The following is a 12,021-nucleotide window of genomic DNA, read 5'->3' on the forward strand; positions in this document are numbered from 1 at the left end:
TTACATTTATTCATTTAGCTGACGCTTTTATCCAAAGCGACTTACAATTGCTATATATGTCAGAGGTCGCACGCCTCTGGAGCAACTAGGGGTTAAGTGTCTTGCTCAGGGACACATTGGTGTCTCACAGTGGATTCGAACCCAGGTCTCTCACATCAAAGGCATGTGTCTTATCCACTGCGCCATCACCACCCCTGGCATAAGGAACTTGTGCAATATGAAAGAACCTCTCGTAAGAGAACGTACTCGGTTACCTAATGTAACCTCGGTTCTCTCTAGAAGAGGGAACGAGTATTGCGTAACCTGCCATGCTCGCGCCACGAGCGACTTTTTGGACATTCTGTTGACTATAATTAACTTTGCAGCTACATGTCAACTAACTCTCATTAGAGTATTGGTAGACTCTGCTTAATATCTGCTAACTATTTATTGTGATGGTCCTTCTAACCAGCCCAGTCTCATCCCAAGACGTCATATGACTGACGCTTTTGACCATACGTCAACATCCGACGTTTTAGGGTACCCTTTAACGTCAGTTAGATGACGCCATCTAATCCTAACCCTACCCCAGACCTAAACCTACCCACGTCATCTAACTGACGCTAAAGGTAAAGCGTCAGTTAGATGACGCCCTAGGATCGTCATCTAACTGACGTTAAAGGGTACCCTACAACGTCGGATGTTGACGTATGGTCAAAAGCGTCAGTCATATGACGTCTTGGGATGAGACTGTGTTATCCTAACAGACATAGAAGTAACTTTGCAACTACATGTCAGCTTATTCTAACCCTACCAGTCTACTAACACTGAGGTAGTATTACTAATGAGAGGTAGTAGACATGAAGGTGCAACGTTACTTATAGTCAAAATAATTTAAGGAGACCATAACAATCGGCCTATGGTCTCGCCCTTTGATGCAACTCGCCCGCTACCTCCTCTTATGGAGTTAGAAGCATCTGAGGTCGCTCCGAGCCATTATATTCCGGGAACCCTGAATTGTGCAGCCGACGAGCTTTCACGTCTAAGCCTCTTCCTGGAGAATGGTGACTCCATCCCCAGTCGGTTCAGCTGATTTGGGATCAGTTTGGGGACGCACAGGTAGACCTGTTTGCCTCCCACGACTCGCCCCATTGCGACCTATTTTTACTCCCTGTCCGAGGGCACCCTCGGCATGGACGCACTGGCCCACAGCTAGCCGCGGGGCCTACGCAAGTATGCGTTTCCCCCAGTGAGCCTTCTTGCACAGACCCTGTGCAAGATCAGGGAGGACGAGGAGCAGGTCATATTGGTTGCGCCTCATTGGCCCAGCCGGACCTGGTTCTCCAAACTTGTACTTCTCGCGACAGCACCTCCCTGGCCAATCCCTCTGAGGAAGGACCTCCTTCTCAGGGACGGGGCACCCTATGGCACCCTCGTCTCGATCTCTGGAACCTCCACATGTGGCTCCTGGACAGGACGAGGTAGGTTGAGTACCCTACCACCAGCGGTGGTGGCTACCATCACTCTGCTAGAGCGTCGTTCACTAGACATGCCAATGCGTTGAAGTGGAACCTCTTCGTCTCCTGGTGCTCTCCCAGTGTCGTGCTTTCCATCCTGCAAGATGGGTTGGAGCGAAGGCTGTCTTCCTCCACCCAGAAAGTATATGTTGCCGCTATCGCCACACATCACGACGCAGTCGAAGGTAAGTCTCTGGGAAAGCACGACCTGGTCATCAAGTTCCTGAGAGGAGTGAGGTGACTGAATCCTCCTCGCCCTCTTCTCGTTCCCTCTTGGGACCTCTCAGTGGTTCTAACTGCCCTGCAGAGTGCTCCATTTGAGCCTCTGCAGTCAGTGGAGCTTAAGTTCCTGTCGATTAAGACAGCGCTCCTGGTTGCATTGGCCTCCAGTAAGAGGGTAGGGGACCTGCATGCTTTTTCTGTAGACGAAGCGTGCCTGGAATTCGGGCCGGCCTATTCTTACGTGATCCTGAGACCCCGGCCTGGATATGTGCCCAAGGTTCCCACCACTCCCTTTCGAGATCAGGTGGTGAACCTGCAAGCGCTGCCCCTAGAGGAGGCAGACCCAGCCTTGGCACTGCTCTGTCTAGTGGGGCGGAGTTACACCATGCAAATTCCGCAGACCCATGGCATTTCCTTGCCATTGGCTCGTTTTATTTCTTTCAAAGATGAGAGGCTTCTAAGCGAACCCCATTCGTCGTCACGACGACGTAACGTCTCCGTTCCCTACTCAGGGAACAAGGGTTACATCCATAACCGAGACGTTCCGCCACGCCATTGGACTGATTTCATACGTGCTTCATGGCGCAATCACGCAGAGGCATTCCCACCGCATTTTGACGCAGCGTCTCGTTCCCTCTTCAGGGAAAAAAAAATATATTTTTTTTTACCAATCAAGCATGAAAACATATTCTAGTACACCCCAAAAACAAAATAAGACTTTGTAAAAGGGCATAATAGGTGTCACATTTACGTTAGTTTGGACTCGTTATGTTTTGTCATCGCCTGCCTTTGTCAATCATTTGTTGTCACGGACACTAATTATGTTCAGATGTGCACTCATCAGTCACCATCATTACCACCTCTATGTTTTCAGTCTGTTTCAGTTGAGTGTCCGGTGTTGTCTATTTTAAGTGTGTGTGTGTGTGTTGCTCTCTGTTCGCCATTCCGTTGGATTATTTGTGATTAAACCTTTGTATTGGATTGTATACGTCTTCCTCATCTGTCTGCCAGCAACTACCCGTGACAATAGGGCTCATTTAAGTTAAATTAATTGTTTTTAATATAAATTTAAACTACAACACATTTGCATTTAATTGCAAAATAGGTGTCACATTTACGTCAGTTTGGACTCGTTATGTTTTGTCATCGCCTGCCTTTGTCACTCATTTGTTGTCACGGACACTAATTATGTTCAGATGTGCACTCATCAGTTACCATCATTACCACCTCTATGTTTTCAGTCTGTTTCAGTTGAGTGTCCGGTGTTGTCTATTTTAAGTGTGTGTGTGTGTGTGTTGCTCTCTGTTCGCCATTCCGTTGGATTATTTGTGATTAAACCTTTGTCTTGGATTGTATACGTCTTCCTCATCTGTCTGCCAGCAACCACCCGTGACAATAGGACTCATTTAAGTTAAATTAATTGTATTTAATATAAATTTAAACTACAACACATTTGCATTTAATTGCAATTAAGTGCCCAAAGCAACACATTCTCATCCCAAGGCGTCATCTAACGACACTTTTGACCATGCGTCAACATGCCGACGCACATGGTACCCCTTAATGATATGAGACGCTCATCCTCGGGCGTCATCTAACTGACGCTTTTGACCATGCGTCTAAATCCGACGCACATGGCACCCTTTAGCGTCAGTTAGATGACGCTTCCGTTATGGGTAGGTTTAGGTCTGGGGTAGGGTTAGGGTTAGACCACTAGGAGGCGCGTCTCATATTGATGCTTAAGGGGTACCATGTGCGTCGGCATGTTGACGCATGGTCAAAAGCGTCAGTTAGATGACGCCTTGGGATGAGAACGGGCTGCCCAAAGCATTAAAATAATGAACTTAAGTGCTAACTGAATGTAAAGTACATTATTTCCGCAATAAATACTCTGTTTGAAATGATCTAAATTCTACTTCTTTTGCACATGGGTTTGGGATACAAATTCCTGTTTAGATTTGTACTCTTTACTCAAATGATATGAAATTACTGTCGCAGTAACATTCTAATCATGAAACAACGATCAAATATGGAAGTGTGAGTCTTAGACCTTTACTCGACACATGCAATACACATGCACATGCCACCCCACCACCTGAAAATATTGACTAAATCTAATCGCAAGTGGTCACTTGAGACAAGTTAATACCAGGTAGTCTGTCTCAGCTGACTACTTGTGATGGGATCATCCGAGATGGATGTTTAAACGGGGTCATTGGGATTAACCTCATGAGACAGCTGTGTGACTCTTTCACAAGTCATTGTGCTGCCACTCTAGGGAAACACTGGTTAAAATGATCTGAAAATGATATCTGTATACATACACATATACATCAATGCAGATGCTTTAGCTATAGGCTTCATTTCACACGTTGTGTTCTCATATTCGCCACAAGAGGTGCTTGCACATTGCATGCAAGTAAAACCAGAGGAAAGTTTAGAAGAAAAGGAGAAGTCATAATAGTGTTTTTCATTATTTTTTATGTCATTATTCTCTCATCTCTCTATTCATTATTCAACATAGGCAGGGTGAGCAGCTGCACAGCCACCCCATCTGTCTGACACGCCCAGAGTCATCGGCTGTCCCTGGGCAGGGTCTTTGTCATCCAGCAGAAAGAGGAGGGTCGTTCGGTCAGGCTGCCACTGATGGTCCAGGAGGGCACATGGGCCGAAAGTGTGGAAACAAGAGGCTGATCTCACATGATTAGGATAGAAAGAGGCCACGTTTGATTTAAGATCTTCCAGTGCTGAGCTCTGCCTGAATGAATGCCACGGAAACAATTCTGTCTGGGCTATATATCACTCCAAAACCAAAAGAAGAAATTAGAATATAACATGCATATAACATGCATTAATCTACATGTCGTTTTTATTATATATATATATATATATATATATATAGTACCGGTCGTAGTAGTAAGTATATATCTTATGCTCATCAAGCCTGCATTTATTTGATCAAAAATACAGAAAAAACAACAACATTATTTTAAATTGTAATAATATTTCACAATATTACTGTTTTTTTTCTGTATTTTTGATCAAATAAATGCAGGCTTGTGAGCATAAGAACTTTTGGAGCAATTCCAAACTTTTGCCCGGTACTATATAGTTTACCATTAATAATATTTAGTGTGAAAAATATACACTATTCAAAAGTTTGGAGATGGGACAAAATAAATCTCTTATTCTAACCAAGGCTGCACTTATTCGATTAAAACTAAAGTAAAAACAGTAGTATTTTGAAATGCTATTACAATTCAATTTACTATTCCAGTCTTCAGTGTCACATGATCCTTCAGAAATCATTATAATATGCCGATTTGCTGCTTAAGAAAGATTTCTTATTATCAATGTTGAAAATAGTTGTGCTGCTTAATACAGTATTTTTGTGGATTCTTTGATAAATAGAAAGTCCAAAAGAACAGCATTTATTTGAAATAGTAAAGGCATTTATAATGTTACAAAATATTTCTGTCACTTTTGATCAATTTAATGCATCTTTCTGCATTACAGATGTATTAAAGCACTTTGAATAATCCTGTTACATAGTTTTAGGTGGTACAGTAGGCTATGCCATTAATGAGTGTCAGTAAGAACATGCACATTAGGATGATTCATCTTTAGGTCGGGCCTCAAGGTGCTATGTGGCCGAGGCCTGTGGCAGCTAAATCTGCAGCCCAGAATGCATCAGTCTTGATTATGTCACTTTTTAAAGCCCCATGTGCAATCATTTATTTTTCAGCCTGCTCAATAAAAACAATGTGCAATATATGTTGACATGATAGTGGGCAGCTGGCAGCAATGCTCTTTAGTGGGTGTGATGCCCTTCAGTGGTGATCGCATATCCCATCATGCCATGTTAAGTACCATTTACAATTATTTTGCAAGCAGACACGCAGCATTTGCATTGCTATATTACTGTTGATGATATCTTAAGTCAAAGTTGATAACATCTGATATTAAATACAGCTTGACTGTGATCCCTCCATTCCAGCAGAGCATGTCACACCTCTTTATTAATAACGAACAAAAAAGAAGATAATTTCTTGCTACTGATACGAGGAGGGAATGCTTAAAGGTGAAGAAGGTCAATCCTCCATAAGCAATCATTCCCTACGGATATTAGCCGTCCTCCCCCCTCGCTCCAACCTGATCCGCCACCGCCTCCTCTATCTGGGGGTGGGTTGTGCTCTAATAGCCTGTCAACATGAATCTTATGATCACTGAAGGATGGCAAGGAGTGGGCAGCCAAAATTCCACCTTAAAGGGTTTCCATTAGCGACCGCCCTCTGCCAGCGCTGTGAAGGCATGTTAATGCAAATGGCGTCATCTTCAGATGACAGACCGCTATACTGTTCGGTGCTCTCCTTCCTTTCTGTCAGAGCCTCTTTTACTATGTATGTGAACGTTTTAGGAGGGAAATGTACTATTCCCTAAGAAGATGTTAAAGTTTATTATTATTATTATTATTACTCATTGTTGTTTTCAAGGACAAATAATAATGCATACTTTTTCATATTTGTTCACTTTTTATTTTTCCTGTTGAAAGGTTAAATAAGAATTATTTATTCTTAATTTGTAAAAATTAAGTGCACCTTGTTGAAGACTGACCCATATCTTCCTATCATTTATCCACTTCATGGTTCCACTTTCTCTTCATGGTTCCACTTTCTCTTCATGGTTTCCACTTTCTCTTCACTATTTTTTCTGAGGATCACACCATCGAGCTGAACTTTCAAATGTACCTCACAGACACCATCATCAGCCCATTCACTCTGAACTGAACAAATCAGTCTGCTGCTGCGTACTGAATGCTGTAAATGCATGTCATTAATTGGAAATTACATTTAATCTAAGCACAAAAGTACCACTTTGACAGCCACTAATTGCTGCAGACATGCTCTGCTATTCACTATAGGACTTTCCATGAGGGAAGACTGAAAGGACAGATAATTTCAGGGATGGTAGAGTGGAACAATGCAGTGCTGAGGAGAAATTGGCCTCTGTGGGAAAGGTCCTACATAGTTCACTTGAGGTAATGGTGATCTCTATACTGAAGTTAAAGTAGGTTTGTGTTATAAAAGTAGAAGTACTTGCTGATAAACTACACATTAACTGCCAAATGAGATTTCACATTTTGTTGTCATATAGGCTACTGAGCTCAGCTGTATACATGCAAGAAAACACATCATGCACCAAAATGTGCATAAAATTAACTTTGGTGATATAATTAATTGCCAGCTGGTCTGTGATTTTAGGAATGGCAACAAAAAAGTTTGGGATCAATGAGATTCCCAAAAAAATGATTTTTTTTTTTTTTACTTTTATTCCTCAAGGATGCATTAAATTGACTGAGTAAAGACATTTATAATGTTACAAAAGAATGTGTTTCATTTATTTCAAATTAATACAGTTTTTTTTAAAGAATGCTGAAAAATCTGTCTTAACTTATATAGGTTAACTTATATAAATCTATAATTAATAAATTATCCTCTATAATTTATGACACATAAAGAAAATTATATATATATATATATATATATATATATATATTATTTACTTTTTCACCTCCTGTGACGTCATTCTGAAGTCTCCAGACTTGCTTGAGAGTCTTGATTAGGTGCTAAGAAAGCTGAGGAAACTGCAGAAATAAAAGCCTTGATGGAGGCCCCAGGAAGGCCCCAGGACATGTGGGGCTCTTCATTACTCTGTTTTCTCTCTCTCTGAGTTTGATGAAGTTGCCTTGCCTCTGGAATACTCCCTGCATGGTCCTGGTGCCCATGACGGAGCACCTCGCTCCCCGTGGGACTACAGGCCATTTTGCTTTCTAGACTCAGATCACTAAGCAGCAGGCAAGCTTGGTTCCACAGTGTTGTGTTCTTTGACTCCTCCAAGTGCCTTCAACACCAACCTATCCAACTTGGAAACAAGCCTCCTAGTTCATGACCTTCCTTACTGACAACAATATGAAACACTTGGACCTCAATGAAACGTCCTCATCCTTTACACTTGTTTCACTTGCAAAAGTTAAGTCACAAACTTACTCGCAGCTGAACATCTGCAAGATTAAAATAAGGAATAATCTGTTTTTTTAACATTTATTTAATAATCTGTGTATCGTCGCTGTCTGGCATCTCCATGTTTCGTCATTTACTATTTATTTATTTTCATGTTTTTTTTTATGCTTGAGACAAAACCTTCTAACATCGTTGGATCCACAAACTGTCCGTAAAACATTATAACTCCACCCAGCCTTTATTGTGGGTGCACGCTGTTTGGACCGCCTCTACTTGTTTGCAATGCAAGGGTAAATAAAGAACTGCTTGTTTGAATAAGTACAGCATGTCGTTGGGTCATAGCCAATACTGTCTTACATAGCCTATGCGCAGCACTTCATCTTTTATAACATGAAATTATGGACGAATGACAGAAAAAACTGAGCGACCACATTGTTACAATAAACTTGAAAGTTGATGAAAATGTAATGCGATGCACTTACTGCCACAGATGAAGGCGTTCTAATGACGGACAAAACTAATTCCGGAATTCTCTGAAATTCAATGGTCCAAAACCTTGTAACGGAGGCCAGCTAGTAGTCGCTGTGCAGGTAAACCTCACTCATCTGATCTCAAGAGGCGCTCTAGCGATTAATGCTAGAGGATGCAGTCTTTAGCCTCCTTGGTAAAGCGCTTGAATCCCACGTCAGACACCGGGGTTCGAGGCCCGCACAGAGCGGGGCAAGTAGGACCTGGGTGAGGGATACATATATACAGTCAGAAACTATATATATAGTCATTATATTATAACATTTTTTACCAAAATCCATTGCTCATGCAAGTTTCTGAGTGTCTGAGGCAAAATTATATGTAACCCTAACCCAGGTCCTATTCGCCCCGCTCTGCACGGGCCTCGAACCCGGGTCTCTGGCGAAAAGCAATGGATTTTGGTAAAATTTTTATAATATAATGACACCGGCAAGTTTCTGACTGTATATATGTAACCCTCACCCAGGTCCTACTTGCCCCGCTCTGCGCAGGCCTCAAACCCCGGTCTCTGATGTGGGAGTCAAGCGCTTTATCAAGGAGGATAAATACTGCATCCTCTAGCATGAATCGCTAGAGCGCCTCTTGAGATCAGATGAGTGTGGTTTACCTGCACAGCGACTACTAGTGGTCCTCTGTTACATAAATCCACAATATCAACTTTGACAATACAGTGTTCCCTTTCGTTGTCACGTCAAGTTCCGTCGGATGACGACGAATGGGTTTCGCTTAGAAGCATATCAACTTTGAGCATTACAAAACGAGCCAATGGCAAAGAAATGCCATGGGTCTGCGGAATTTGCATGGTGCAACTCCGCCCCACCTTGTGGGTATAAAAGGAGGACGCCAGCAGAATGCAGATATGTTTTCGCTTCGGAGCCAAGTTAATTCTTCACTCCTTTAGCCATTTCTGATTTTGTCAGCTTCTTACGAGACGAGCAAACTCTCCAGTGTTGGTGTGACGGCAATCTCCCGGCGAGTGCACACTTCCTGCTAATCTGTGCGTGGTTTGCCAGTTGGTGTGTTTCTCCGCGGGCGCTTCAGCACTCGAGTTTTTTTCTCACAAAAGAGCTTGCACGCGGCACGTCTTTTTAAAGATGCCTCGCCCGTGCACTTCTGGTTGTGGTCGACTTGTATCTGAGTCTGATGGGCACGAGCGCTGTCTAGTGTGTTTGGGCATTGATCACGCTAGAGCAGCGCTCGTGGATGACTCATGTTCTCTCTGTGGGGACATGACCATCGCAACACTACGATCGAGACTCAATTACCTCGCAAGAGTGAGAGCCCCCTCATCCACACCCCGATCTAGCACCTCCACGAGAGGCTCTACTTCGGCTGGTGGCCAGGGTGATCTGAGGGTGACTGTGTGGAACAAAGTGCCGACTATCTGTCCGTGCCCCACAGCACCTTCTTCAGTGTTGCAACCCGCGAGTGTTCAGGGGATTGCCACGGGACCATCTTCGGGTGCCCCTCGGGTTTCCTTTGGCGCTCCAGAGGAAGACGCGATGTCAATCTCAGCATCACAAAGCGGGTCTGATTCGTCTGGAAGTGACGACTCGTCACAGCTGCCACCTTCGGGTGTAAATACGGCTGTGACTCAGTCTTTTTTTTTTTTTTTTTTTTTTTTAGTTTGACAGGGACATTGTACATTAATAAAACATTTCTGTAAATGTACCAGAATTATCCAAAGGCTATTTTTCATCCGTAGTCCCTGGACAAGATGTTACAAGTCAACCTAAAGAAAAAAATTATTAAGAATACATAATAGAAATTTTAATAATTACATAATACCATAAAAAGCTATTTAAACAGAAAACCTATAGGCTTTGGATGGGTGCTTAGGCTCACCACGAGAAGAAGCAGAGATGACTGATCCAGAGATGATCCAGAGATGACGGCCATGCTTTCCCGGGCGGCCGCGTGCATCGGGTTAGAGTGGACCCCTCCACCCTGTCCCGAGCGCTCGCGGCTGGACGATTGGTTTTTGGGTGCAGCTGCTGGTTCCCGTCCGCAGCCTGCCCCAATACCTTTCTTCCCGGACGTGCATGATGAAGTCTCGAAGTCCTAGAAGACTCCCATGTCTTCTCGTGACCGCTCGTTGATTTCGTCCGCCTTTCCTCCCCTCGATGGGGCAGCTACCCGTGGGTACACTGGGCTCCCCTCGGTTGAACGCTCTGTTGCGATGCAACTGTGTCCTCAGAGTGCTTCTTCTCGTGGTGAGCCTAAGCACCCATCCAAAGCCTATAGGTTTTTGTCTATGTTAGTGGCGAAGTCCTACAGAGCGGCGGGACAGGCAGCTGCTTCTCTGCATGCCATGGCCACTCTGCAGGTCTACCAGGCCCAGATGCTAAAGGACATGCACAAGGGTAGGACAGACCCAGGGCTCTTCAATGAGCTGCGCGCCGCCATTCACCTCGCTCTCCGGGCGACGAAGGTGACCGCACGCTCCCTGGGTCTGGTAATGTCCACAGCTGTGGTCCAGGAGAGACATCTATAGCTGAACCTGGCTGACATGCGGGATGCTGAGCGGTCCCGGCTGCTCGACACCCCATGTCCCAGGCCGGCCTATTCGGCGGTGCGGTCGAGGATTTCGCCCAACAGTTCTCGTCCGCCCAGAAACAGACTGAGGCTATTACGCATATTCTGCCCCGACGGCCCGCTGCTGCCTCCACCCAGCCGACCAGGCAGAATACTCAGCCTGTCCGCCGCCCTCCTGCGGGTCCCGCCCCTCCCGGCCGGCCCAAGCAGCAGCCTTCAACCGGGCCTGGTCGCAGGGGAAGCCGTAGGAAGGCGCCCCAGCCCTCTCCAGCCCCGCCCCCCGCTAAACGCCGGGCCAAGCGGCGCTCCTGAAACGGGCTGCTCAGGGATGTCGAGTGTTACTTCTCAGGAGGTGGTAGCAGGACCACTCCTTCCCCGGTGGAGGGCCGGGGGAGAAACTTTTGTTTTCCACTTCCCGCTGCTCACCCCCGGGTGGGCAGCACCCTAATGTGGTTAAAGAAAGAAGTAACACATCCATCCCTGAGCACACAGAGTTCTCGGACGACACGGTGAGCCGCCCCTGGGCTGTGCACCCCTCGTCCTCCTCTGTCTCAGAGCCGGATGACAGTGCGTGCCGTCCCCGGACCGTGCCGCTCTCATCGTCCTCTGTCGCCAGCCCCCTGGCAGAGCAGACCCCCGTGGAACGTTCGTCCTTCCCTGGTCTCCTCTGTCAGGGCGCGGTCAATGACTGTGCCCCCACAGCGGGCCACTATGCCGTCCACGTCTGGGCCAGTCCTTCCGCCTCGCTGCACCACCGATGGGAAGTCTGTGGTTCGTATGACCCCGCTGGTACAGTCGTTGGGAGCCTGGCTACAGCTTTCCAACCTGTCCCGCTGGGTCGCTTGGACGATCAGGCTCGGCTACGCGATTCAGTTCGTCCGGTCTCCTCCCTGCTTCAGGGCAGTCCGCTCCACTTTGGTTGGTGGCAATGCCCCTATCATGAGAGCAGAGGTTGCTACCCTACTGGCAAAGGGTGCGATCGAGACTGTCCCTCCAGCCAAAATGAGGTCCGGCTTCTACAGCCCGTACTTCATTGCCAAACGTATTTTCGAATGTGTGCGGCCCCAGGATTGGTTTGCAGCGATCGACCTGAAGGACGCCTACTTCCATGTCTCCATTCTCCCTCGACACAGACCTTTCCTACTTTTTGCTTTCGAGGGGCAGGCATCGTCCACGAGACACGTCTATGCGCTGAAGTGGAACCTCTTCGTTAACTGGTG

This window comes from Rhinichthys klamathensis, unplaced genomic scaffold (genome assembly GCF_029890125.1).
Source record: "Rhinichthys klamathensis goyatoka isolate OS25496 unplaced genomic scaffold, OSU_Roscu_1.1 h1tg000988l_1, whole genome shotgun sequence".
Taxonomy (NCBI): Eukaryota; Metazoa; Chordata; class Actinopteri; order Cypriniformes; family Leuciscidae; genus Rhinichthys; species Rhinichthys klamathensis.